At 36.4% G+C, this 12,726-nt stretch overlaps 1 long non-coding RNA gene across 5 annotated transcripts; it reads left to right on the forward strand.

The window, feature by feature from the left end:
- Window positions 1-3,305: 3,305 nt before the first annotated feature.
- On the forward strand, window positions 3,306-8,065 carry LOC133740312 (uncharacterized). 5 transcript variants are annotated; one of them, XR_009861115.1, is made up of 15 exons: window positions 3,306-3,402; window positions 3,548-3,672; window positions 3,774-3,911; window positions 4,004-4,071; window positions 4,720-4,774; window positions 4,887-4,957; window positions 5,103-5,207; window positions 5,338-5,399; window positions 5,755-5,868; window positions 5,997-6,137; window positions 6,529-6,555; window positions 6,658-6,912; window positions 7,366-7,386; window positions 7,542-7,602; window positions 7,890-8,065. It is a non-coding gene; the product is annotated as an uncharacterized LOC133740312 (long non-coding RNA). The 5 variants fall into 5 exon arrangements; XR_009861113.1 differs by having other exon boundaries at window positions 3,324-3,402; window positions 3,486-3,672; XR_009861114.1 differs by lacking the exon at window positions 3,306-3,402 and having other exon boundaries at window positions 3,415-3,672; window positions 3,754-3,911.
- The last annotated feature ends 4,661 nt before the right edge of the window (window positions 8,066-12,726 follow it).

Genomic DNA, 12,726 nt, shown 5'->3' on the forward strand with positions numbered 1-12,726 from the left:
CATACTTGCCTAAATAAAGTTGAATTAGACAATTGAACCCGCTAGTTCGATAGAGATCACTATGTTTTCAAATTTCAATCCCACAATTGAACCTACTATGTTGCATGTAAAACATATAAATTAATATTGCTACCTGAAGTTGTCAATTCATTATAACATGGATGTGTGAAAATTTCATACTCGAATAAAATAATGATTGTAATATTCAAGCCATGGAAATTTGTTTAGTATATGTCGTGATATTTTTCCATTGTTTATGGTGATGTTGTATGGTAAACACAAGTCCACATATTTGGGTAGCATGGTTGGAGGGGATATCCTCGTATTGAAACGAAAGATGGTGAGTAATAAATAAGCAATGTTTCCAGTAAATGCATAAGCACATTTGATTTACATTAGTAAATAAATTTTGATTCCATAAACCAAACTAAATATTGTTTAATTTGTGATGCAGGATAGTAATGTATCTATGATATTAATATCGGATTTTATGTCAATGGGTGATGACATTAATCTAGTGAAGAAGAACAAAAAACAAGAGGAAGAAGTCAATACATTTATGTTAATGGCTACACAATTCGCTGAAATTATTCAGGCTCTGACAGTGAACCAAGGCTGTCTACACTATCAGCTTTGGGGAGTTACATCGCCTAGGTTGCACCACAATATATGATACAGTATGTGAGATGATGGTTAATAGTATTGATTCTCTAAATGAGACTGTGTTCATACATGGCAAGATACCCTTTGGGCCCAAAGATTTTGCATGTGTCATAGGCATAAAAGATGGTGGTTTAGACATTCAGATGATGGGACATACGAATGAAAGACTTGTTAGGTTAATGAGGAAACAATTGGGGGTGGAGAAGGTGAACTACACATTGCAAGTTTGAAGAAATGTATCATGGAAAGTACACGGTCAGATGAAATATTCAAGATAACCTTTGCACTTTATGCGATCACATGCATGTTATGTCCGAATGGAACCAATTTAGTTGACCAGTCATTGATTTCTACTCTAGTAGAGACAAACATGATGAAGGATCCGAATTGGGCAACATTCTGCAACTATAAAATGCAGGAGTCAGTCATATCAATCCAGTCGAAAGGGTTCTGCAACCAAGCAATTTGTGTGGTATTCCTGCAGAACTTTTACTTTGACGCCGTTGATAATGGGTCCAGATGGGTTGACAAATGAATCACTCCAATCACTACATGGAACACTATGATAGTGAAGAAAATGATCAATTGGGTGGAACAAAATGGGGGAATCACCCACACAAACTGGAATGTTTGTGAAAGTAATGACTTTTCGGTTTATTGGGAGAAAAAAAGCACAAATCCTACAATCCATGAGAAGGAGTATGATGCAAAAAAAATAATATTAATTGTACATGGCTTTCATAAAAGGGTTTCTGATATGGAACGAACAAAAAGAAGACTGATAGAATCAATTGAGAGAATGGAGAGGATGCTAGGCTCATTCCAGGGGGCAGCATTTAAACATACTTTTAGAGACATGTTTGCTCATTTAAAACAAAAAAATGAAGGCCGACATGGGGAGTGCCAAGATCAATCAAAGGTTCAGAGTCGACCCTAATGTGCATGTATTTCAGAGGCTCAAAGGCTCAGAGGCACAGTCTAATGATCCATCAAGACTATTGAAGGGCAAAAATATTTGCATGAACCCCCTGCTAGACGATGTCACATATACTTTATTGTTAGAGTATATAGCTTATTTCCTAGGCATGCATTAATTTCATTGTATCATTTTATCATATCATGAAGATACAAGATAGTAACCTTGGCGGCCAAATTTTCTATTTCTCATGGAATAATTCATATAGGTAGGTTTACATGGCTAGAAAGCTGAATCTGCCGCGCAATGCCTAATCGAAATGTTCAGTTAGCTTAAATGGTCCTCTGAAGCCGGCTAAGCGAGCAATAAAGGAAAAGAAACAAAGGGCTCTCGGGGCTTTTTAAAATGCGAGGAAAAACATATGACAGGCAAACAAGACGGGAATTAAAAGATGATCAAAAATAAGGGGAACAGGGTATTCCCTGCCCATTCAATGTCAAAGCAAATACTCCGAAGGACGTCGAGTTGTTGACTTTCATAGGGTTTAGTGAGAGGCCACTTACAGAACTTCAAAAGAGGTGTGTACAATTACTAATTGTTATACATAATCCAAATTATATATTGTAATATTTGAAGAATGAAACCTCCAACTTGTTTTCTTTGAATGAATAAATATGAAAATGTCTGTCACTGTGGCTCGACTTGGGGAGGAAGTAGTGCACTAGTGCTTAGTCATACAATCAACATCCCATGCAAATTAAAACCTACATTTGCTTATTAGGAGGACATTCTTCACTAAAATAGCATACTAGGAATGCTTGGGGAGGAAGTAGTGCACTAGTGCTTAGTCATATGTTGAATACAATTTAATTATATCACATGCATAAATGTTATAATAATTCTGTAGAACTGCTTTGTCAGGCATTATTGAAGTAATCTAGTGATTAAGATTTTGGTATCCCTATATATAGTTCAAAGAAGAATTTATGTATGATACATCTCGGTTGATGAAGACTATATGTGCAGGTCATCAACATGTTTGCAAGCTACCTTAATGAAGATGGGTTTGGGATTGGTACTTTTGTTCCTATTTTGGTGTAATGAGTTTAATTGTCAATGATTTTAGATTAGATTAAATATTTCATTAAATGCCTTGTAAATATCGTGTATAAATTGTAGGCAAGCTCCAATGTGAAAAATATAAAGATGACCATAATGCAATGGATTGAACACACCTGTCGCATTGGCAGGTTGGATAGATTCAAAGGGAAATTGTTTGTGGAAGTGCATAAGGGTATTGAAACTTCTATATTAGATCAAATGTTAAGAGGCAGTACAATCAAATAAGACATTATACAATCCCATTTGCTGAAATTGTGTCACTACAAAAAAAAATTGCAATGGCTACCGCAGTTAGCTTCGGCGCAAAAATGCCGTCGCCATTGGTCATAGATTTGCTACGGGAAACAAGGCGTCGCAAAATTAAAATTGATTTGCGACGGCAAATTAACGCCGTGGCATAAAAACTAATACAATTGCGACGGCATCTTCAATGCCGTAGTTAAATTTGTCCCGATTCTTGCTACGCTATAGTTGCCGTAGCTTTTTTTAGTTTTCTTCCGGTGCAATATTAGTTGAGCTTGTTATTTTTATTTTTCATTTTTATTAAGGAAATAATGGTGCCGCTTACTCTCTAAAAACCCCTTCTCTCTCTCTCTCCTTTTCTCTTTTCTCCGGATACGATCGACGACTTCGAGAGGGGCGTAGAGAGAGGGCCCTCTCTTTCCCGCCGCCCAAAAATCTCTGCCGTTGATTCAATTCCGGTAAGTTCTTCAAACCCTAATCTCACCAATTTTCCTTTACATTACGGAATCAAATTTGAACGGAATCAAAAACCCCAAATCAGGTATGTGAAATTCATGTAGTTGATGATTCGCTGGCCTTAGGGTTCGTGTCATCTTATCTCAGATCTACTTGCAAATGGCTCAGATCTACCTCCATCTTTACCTCCTTGGCGGCTCTCTCACAGACCAAAGGAAGCCATGGCCGCCGTGCATGTCGTATCCTGCCCTCCCCGGCTTGGCAGTGAATCGGTAACCTTTCTCCTCTCTCGTTCGTCAAGTGTAGCTTCTTTTAGGTTAACACCTTTTATCTTCATCTTCCTCTGAATTCAGTTTGGTGGCACATGAATTAGAATTAGGTCGAATATATTCTCGCATAGATTCACATGAAAAACCCAGTCCAGACTATCTGCTGCAACAATGGCTGTAGGGGAGCCCAGAGCACCAAAGTAATAAATTCACATCTCCATGTTTGGGCTTTTCCTCAGAAGGTAACCCAACTCAGTTTTCTACTGTTTTGCTAGTGTAATTTTTTCTTTTCTTTTTGGGTAAGTTAAATTGGGATTGGATTTTGGGTTTTTAGGCTGCTGGTATCCTTACTTTCCTGGCCAAGAACCCACCTTGTCTGGGGATATCGATTTGTTGCTTCAGGTATGGCTTTCATGAACCCACTAGTATTCCGATTATGTCTTACCCTCTAGTATTTTTCTTTTCAATTTTGTTTGTTGCTCATTTAGAATGTTCAGTTACTGCACACTATGTGTTTGAAGTTTTGCCTCAAAGACAGCACCCAAGCTGAACCAGTGGGCTATTCCATGATTTTCGAAAACCCTATACTTCTTGTTTTACTCTCGGTTTTTGATAGCTTAAAATAGACTCTTCAATGATCATTTTGAGCTTGGTTTCATGAAAAACGGAGTTAAAATGAAATACTTATGCCATTTTGAAATTACTGCACTGTTTCAGAATTTATGCAGAAATCAGTATTTTCTGCTACTTTGGATTCTTGTTTGACCACTCATTTGAACTGCAAATGACCTGAAATTTTGCAAAATAGTAGCTTTACATGTCTACTTCAAATCTGGAGAGTTTTGCATGAAATCACTGAAAGAGTAGTTGGCGGTGAATTTTTCTTTCTTGCTACCAGTCTTCTGAAATTTTCTCAAATTTGCAGCAACCTTGTTACGAAACAATCTGTTTGAAAGGCTTTCACACCTTTGTCAGTTCTTGAATTTTAGTATGTTAAAATAGACTGAATATTAACATTCTTATCTGGATTTCTTGTTAACACTTAAGCAGGTTTGTAGAGAAAACAACAACCATGGGTCTAGAAGAATGCTATTCACATCGATATGTAAGTCTAATATCACAAGTGTAATGTAATTGGTGGAGAGGTGGACCAAGTGTTTGTTGTTCCTGTTTTCATGTTTTTCAGCGTGATTAATATGAATTTTTGGGTTTTTAAGCTGCTGGTAAATATCCTTACTTTCCTGGCCAAGAACCCACTTTGCTTGGGGATATCGATTTGTTGCTTCAGGTATGGCTTTCATGAACCTCCCTATGTGTTTGCCTGTGGAAAAGTGTAAAGAGGCCGAAGATGTCCACCATGGATGCCATAAACACTTGTCACATTTGTTTCAAGAGGTACGACCTGAATGTGGACCTTTTGGATATTCATGCAGACAAAAGCACATTTCATCATTTTGATAAGTTCAATCTGAAGTACAACCACTGTGGTCAAAGTAGGCTCAGGGAGATTTTCCTTAAGCAGGATAATCTTATCCAAGGTATAATTGTTTATTGGCTTACTTGCTCTTTTCATAGTTAAGTATTGGATTCTCAAGCCATGGCTTTTGAGATGTTATTTCTGTCAAGTCTTAAAGGCATTAATTTTCATGATTATCTTTTGTTGAATAGGCTGTTTCCTTGCTGAGCTGACAAAGCAAGTGTTTTCTGATCTTTCTGCCAGTAAATATCAGGTGCTTTCATGCTCTGCTACTTTTGTATAGGTTTTAGTGGTTTTATTTCCCTTTTTTTTTAATCATCAATTATGAAGAATGCTAGACTGCTAGTGTGGATTAACGCTCCAACTATTAATTAATTCATACATACTTTAATTTCCCAATCTGTTGGATATAAATACTAGTGTTTATAATAATTTAGATATCTGGATCAAGTTTAGGTTTCTGAATTATCCTTCCTTGCCTCTCTGAATGTTCATTGATATGGAACAAATGACCACTCCCTCTCCATTCCTTCTTGTTTGTTTGTCTTTTTTATTTCTCTACATGTCCAGATTGGCTCCTTGCCTGATGCTCTATTTTAAAACTGCAGATGGCTGAGCACAGAATATCAAAATATGGCAGGAAGCAAAGTGAGTGGGACCAAATGGCTAGTTGGATAGTGAACAATGAATTGTACAGTGAGAATGTTGTATGGTTGATATAGGTAAATGCAAGATTACCTTTCAGAAATAGATCATATGAATTTGGGGGTTCCAGTAACAATGTTAGATTTAGGGTTTAGGATTCTGTAAAAACTTGAATTCTTATTACGCAATTTTTGTCTTCTTTCAGCTGCCACGGCTGTACAATATATACCAGGAAATGGGGATAGTCACATCATTTCAGAACATTCTTGACAAAATCTTTAAACCGCTGTTTGAGGTTACCATAAATCCAGATTCCCACCTGCAGTTGCAGGTTTTTCTGAAACAGGTTAGCTATCTCTTTGTTAAATTTTCTTTTTTATTGAACTTGTAGCTTAGTTAGGCTAATATACACGCTCAGGATTGAATGGAAGTCTTTAAATTACGCTCGGTATTATAACTGGATTTTACATCAAGTATTCCCCTTGATGATAAAGTTGATGATCGGGAGCGAAGCTAGTAAGCTACTAGTTTGTGTATATGAGCAAACTACAATTCAATCCATTGTTTCCTCATCATTTTCTGCACAGGGCATGAATATCAAATTTTTGACCTTACATTTTTCTATAAAATTCATGTTGTCTCTGGTTCATATTTGTTCTGGTTTTAGGTAATCTGTACAGATGTATGCATGTTTGTAGTTCGACTTAACCAAATCTAATTTTCTGGTGATTGTATAGGTGATGAAGATGGAGGTTGACTACAAAGTAAGTTCCCTTTGTACCTTCCTCCTACATATTTATTTTCATTTTATTTTGAATCAATTAATGCTTGCATTTTTATTTGCTAAACTAACTGTTGTAATTTAGGTGGTATTAATCGGATTTTCTGCAGACATTGGATACTTATTAGGAGATCAACACGAGCATTGCAGGTCTGTCGAACAAGGAAATGCAGAACCTTCAAAGGTAGCCGAACACGGGCAGCTTTTGTCTTTATTATTGGATTTTGCTTGCTGGATCTTGCCAAGTTAGAAGGAAGGGCTGAAATTCAAGAAATTCACTTGCTTCTTCGATTCCTGCTGAAGGAAGGACTGCACCTACATATATATGTTAATTATGCTGGTAAATAGTTTCTATCTCTCTACTCAAAAGTTCAAAATTTGAGTTTAGTTGTTTTGGGGAGAGAATGTAATACATGGTTTTGGAATTTGTTGATGTAATGTTGGATATCTGGGTTTAATGGAAAATATATTCTTCAATTTTATCTCTCTATCCATACCTTACCATAAATTTTACTACTGCTAATGGCTAAGATTACTCTATCACTTAATTACTCCTCCTGTCTCGACCTTTTTTTCCTTTAATGGGAATGAATATATTTAGAAGTATCAGGTCTATTTAGAAGAGGTATTGGCTAATGCAGTCATGCATCTTCTGTTGGACTTCGAGCTTCTTGAAATAGTCACACTTCATGTAACTATATCTCTGTTTTTATGTTTGTTTCATTGATGCTGGTTTCTTGATTGCTTTCTCTTTTGATTCTTTGTTTTGTTTTCTGCTTTATTGTTGTTTCAGAGATAACCCAATTCCTCCCAGGTTAGTTACTCATCATTCATGGTAAACCGATTCCTCCCTAGTTTTGTCATTATAATCTACAGTTGATTGGAAATTTAACATTGTCCCTAGTTTTACTGAATTCTATTAATCGTATATGTAATATGACTCTTAACAATCTGCCTTGGTAAATGTAGAGGTCAGCCAGATAGTATTGTGCAGGACATTTAAAATATGGTTCGCTCCTACATTGAGAAGGTAAAGTCCATTGAAATTTTGATCTGCTTTCTTCTTCTTCTTCTTTGTTTTTATTTTTTATTTTTTATAATTCTCTTTTTTCCCCTGAAGTTGTAAAAGAAACACTAGCTTTGATGACACTTGGTTTGAAATTTCCTCTCATACTGCCATTCTCTTTGTAATATGATTATAAAGAATGGTGCAACCTGCGATGTTCATTATTGAAATTGGGTTATGGTGTGACATTGAAAAAGGGTGATATGCAAAGCCATACATGATATATCAATTTTCTTTTTTTGATGTCTTAGGTTCCAGATGCAACTAGTAATCATGAAATTCGGAGGGAATCTGTAGGAGAAGAAGGGAATCCAGATTCAAGCTGTGATAGAGCAATGGACTGAGTTTCAATATGTTCATATTCTGATAGTGCAACATTGGAATTTTTGTTAAGTGTTACTCTTGTTTGTTTTCATTAGGTGCTGGGTTTTGGGCATAACTTTGTATTTCTTCTAATTACATATTTGGATGAATGCAGCAACTTAATTACATTGCTATGAAATAGATGAGTTAATGAACAATATGTGTTGTGTATTGATATTTTTATCTCATTTTTGGATGTTGCAAAAATACAGGTTTTGTTAAAAAAAAAAAAAAATTGCTGGTTGCAAAAATACAGGTTTTGTTAAAAAAAAAAAAAAATTGCTGGTTGGCTACTAGCATCGGTGAATTGCCGTAGCCAAGAATATATTTTTATATAACACATGAAGCTACGGCAACGAGACCGTAGCAAAATTTGCTATTGAAAAATTAGCGGGAAGCAAATTTAGCAGGAAAATTTTTAGGCGGGAAACAAATTTGGCAGGAAAATTTTTTGGCGGCAATATATTTATCACAATATTAATTATGCTGCGACGGAAATTTGCCGTAGTAAATTTTGTAATGGCAACGGCATTAGGGGTAGCATGAAACCGTCGCAGAGTAAGTGTCGCAAATCACTTTGCCGTCGCAAACCACGTTTGCGACGGCATTTTGCCGTGGCTAAAGGTTTTGGCGACGCCACCAACGGCATCAGAAGCTTTGCCGTCGCAGAGCCGTAGCAAATGTTTTTTTGCCACGGCAAAACAGCTTTTAGCTACGGCACGGCGCCGTGGCTATTGCAATTTTTTTTTGTAGTGTGTCTTGTGTGCAAATATTCATTCCTCTGCCTGATCCTGCATTTGGAGGGCATTGATACTTGTTGGTGGTGCATAAAGAATGCAGATTTGGAGAAATAGTTGACAGTGCACCTGATGATAATAGGAGTTCATTCCGTGATGAAGACATAAGAATGACTGTAGTACTAAACAAGCATTTTACTGTTGTCACATTGAATTGAGTTGTCAGCAAACACAAATATTAATCAGTGAAAAACGAATTATTAGTAGGAATACTTTTTTATTACAAAACATTATGATTAATAGCTACTTCTAACATGTGGTAATGCCATCTACGCAGATGAAGATGCTAGACAACGTTTTTTTTCTGAAGATATATATGATGGAGGAAATGGAAGTGCTACCTCACTTTGCTGATCTTCCATTCATGGACAAAGCACGACCACCTGATTCAAAGAAACATGTTCGATTGTGCTGTATATGTAATAAGAAACATGCAGCGTTGTGACACACAATGGAATGGGGATGTGAGTGGCCTCTAAACAAGAATCTAGTGTTACACTTGGTATAAATTACACAAAACAAAAATCTTTATACATTGTTCATGGATGCAGTATGTTTCAGATGAGCACTGCGTAAGTATGGTCCTCAAGTGTGTCTATCACCCTAGCAATGAGGTGGTAAATGTAAGAGAAATTGTGGTAGATTGTTTGGGCCAGTGAGGAGAAGATGTGGTAAATGAAATCGATAACATTAGGGTTGGTGGGGCTCGTCGCATGATGACTAGTGGTGGCTTGGCAATGGTTGTTGATCCATGGACGAGTGAAGATGTTATTTGGGTAATGGAAACAGACAAGAATTTTTCAATTTGTGTGAAAAACTAGGTGAAATAGGTCACTGAACGGTTTTTTTTTTTATTTATGTATGCATCATCATTGGGTATCAAAAGTTTAGCATTGAATGGTAACACACTGAATTCAGATAGCTGCAGTTCATCCTTGAAATTAATAATCTGAGGACAAGGGACGACCTTAATATGAGACATTAACAAGAGGAAGAAGCCCTGAATGGGCTAATCAACTTTGGTGAGAGCAAAAATTTGGCAAGTCCATCTAAATTGCGCATTCAATAGTGCATATTTTATGCATGTTCCAGTTGGTATTTTGTTAAATTTATAGAACACATGATTGAGTGATGATGCAGATTGTTCAGTGAATCATATGGAATGAATGTGATTTAATTTTAAACCAAAATTGTAGACAAAAATTCATGTCGATATATGTTATTTCTGAAATATGAAATGGTCATGTGACTAATGATGTTTTAACCAAATTATTGAGATTGATGGACATATGTTTTGAATGCATATCCATCAAGCAGCCAGGTTGCACTTAGGGAAATTGAAAAGAAAAAATATAATAATGTTTATCCTTCATTAATAGATGATTAAAGGATAAATCAATATTTCTTCAGTCTCCCTGTAATATTTCAGCTATAAGAATTTCAAATAGTGAGTAAAAATATATATACCAAAAAAAACCTACACTTGAAGACAACTCAAAGCTATAAGAAAGAGATTAAATGTTCAGCATATGCTTCACGCTATTTAAGCATCAATTAGCAAATACAAAATAAATTTTTAATAGTTGATCAAGTAAAATAGCAGAAGAAATACATTAAGCATTTCCCAGTAAGATACCCTTGCCAAGGAATATGATGCAAAGAGTGGCTGGTATGATTTAGAGCCTTCATGACTAATTCAAATGTTTTGAAATCAATCTACGACCTCCGAAGATAAGACAAGCCAATAGGATTATCTCAAAACCTATGTAACATTAAACCACAAATTATAATGGATTTAAATACCACTTAGGAAGGCAGATAAGTATCTCAGAACGAGAATAATATATTAATTCACAGATCAAGTGATTAACAAAGTCTTACAAATGCAACAATGAAAGTCTCACTAACAAATAGCTCAAAGAATAATAAAAAATAGGTTGATCAATTACCATTCCCAGCCAGGAACTCAACCTGAGTTGAAGATGAAGAGCGTTATGCTAATACAATTCTGAGCACAAGCATTAGAACAAGAGAAACCATTAATCATTGCTTTGCTTTGCTTAATAAATTGCAATGCATAAATAAATTATGAGGCAATAAAAAGAAAAGTACTTGATGTATTCCCAAAGTTCCAAAAAACAAAAATAATTGATTCAGTCATTCACCATTAATAGAAGAATAAGGCTTCTTTCATCTTTCAAAAAACTTGAGAAGAACTTATGGCTTAACTACCAGTAAATTTCTAGTTCATCAATCTTCTTGACTACTCATTTCCAATATACTTCCTTCAAATTTGTTTGTCAAAAATCAATCAAGCATAGAGAGGCAAAGAAAAACAGAGAGAAAAATAAAGTCTGTTAAAAAACTAAGTTCTGATACAACAAGGAAAAAGAATGAGAGAGAGAGAGAGAGAGGTAGGAACTTATACTATAAGCTAAGTGTGCAGATTAGTCGCACGTAGCAAACAGCTATAGGAACTTATGTAAGTAACCATACAACACAGCTAATTAAGCAACTCGACAACATGTGGGTGTTCTAACAAACTAACAAAACTACAGCTGCACACCTGTAATTATAACTAAGACAATTATATTCAATGGAAGATATAACAACACGCACCTGCAATTCATGTTCAGAAAGGCTGCACACCTATGTTCCCACTAGAAGCAATCTCATGATGGGTATTACTAGACGATATAAGGCCATTTCAGTTTGCAGATGGAGCAATCAAGGAAGCCAAAAAGGTATCATGTCCAGTAGAAAAGTCAAAGATCCTACATTCTTCAACGTGATGCACCATATATTGATTGCTAGTCTGATTGAGGAAAGCATCATCCTCATCAGTCTAACAGACGTTTGTAAAACTAACTAGACCCTTGAATGTATTGGAACCTGGAATAGACCGCAAGCTACATGGTCCATTTGAGGTTGCAATAGCATCAACCGAGCTGTTCCCCGCTCTTTAGAGAGGAGGATCGTCCTTATTCCCCCCTTTTTGTGCAGCTAGTGCATAAGTGCTTATATTGTGACCTGGGCGGCTGCAAAATCCACAACCCTCCCTCCTGGCTGATCCCTCGCAAACTCAGCACTGGTGGAATGCCCGAAATGTGTGCCCTTGGTTTTGGAGACATTCGGATCCTTAATCAGATTAGGGTGTAGACCATCAACAGTTCCTAGTGGGTGACTATCTTTGCACTTCTTGAATGTTTTGGACCTAACCATTAGTCAACTAAAAAGCATCATTCCACTCATGAAGGTGCTGGTATTTTTAGTACAGGCCTGTTTTGTCCACCTTTGTTTAACCAAAGACTTTGGAAGGGTAGTCATATTCATTGTCTTCATAACTGTGAAGATGTGGCAGCAAGGAATACCATCCGACTCTAAAAGGTGACATGAGCATACGAAAGAAAAGTCGGGTTGAGCTTGATAATGTGTTACATGCCATGTTCTTTCAGGTTTACCATATTGAGTTACAATATAAAGTGTTGATCCCTGATTCTCATACTGAACGTGGTCAGCAACAAGAAACTTTGACTCAAAAAGTATTTTCTCTTTTATGAGGAGGAATAAGTCATAGGTAAACTTTGCACTAACCTGCTCTTGAATACACCACATGTGGCTGCCAATAACTGGGTGTAAGTTCATTGATTTGAGGTCATCGTTCAGCCCATTGAACCTAATGTGTTCCATTGTCTTGTCCATGTGTGGCAACACTTCACACAATCTCATGTAACGGCCAATCCCACCTTTCAAATTTCTGTGCATTGCCTCGCATCTTTGAGTGGTGCACATATCACCAAAGAAATGGTTCCTGAAGAAGGCCTCTACCTACCTCTCCCTCTTGTTGTACATTGCAGCAACCCATTTATTGTTTTGAAGCACATTCATTGCCACCATGTAATGCCATGACTTTTCCAACTCATCAACT

The sequence above is a fragment of the Rosa rugosa genome, chromosome 3 (assembly GCF_958449725.1).
Source record: "Rosa rugosa chromosome 3, drRosRugo1.1, whole genome shotgun sequence".
Classification (NCBI taxonomy): domain Eukaryota; kingdom Viridiplantae; phylum Streptophyta; class Magnoliopsida; order Rosales; family Rosaceae; genus Rosa; species Rosa rugosa.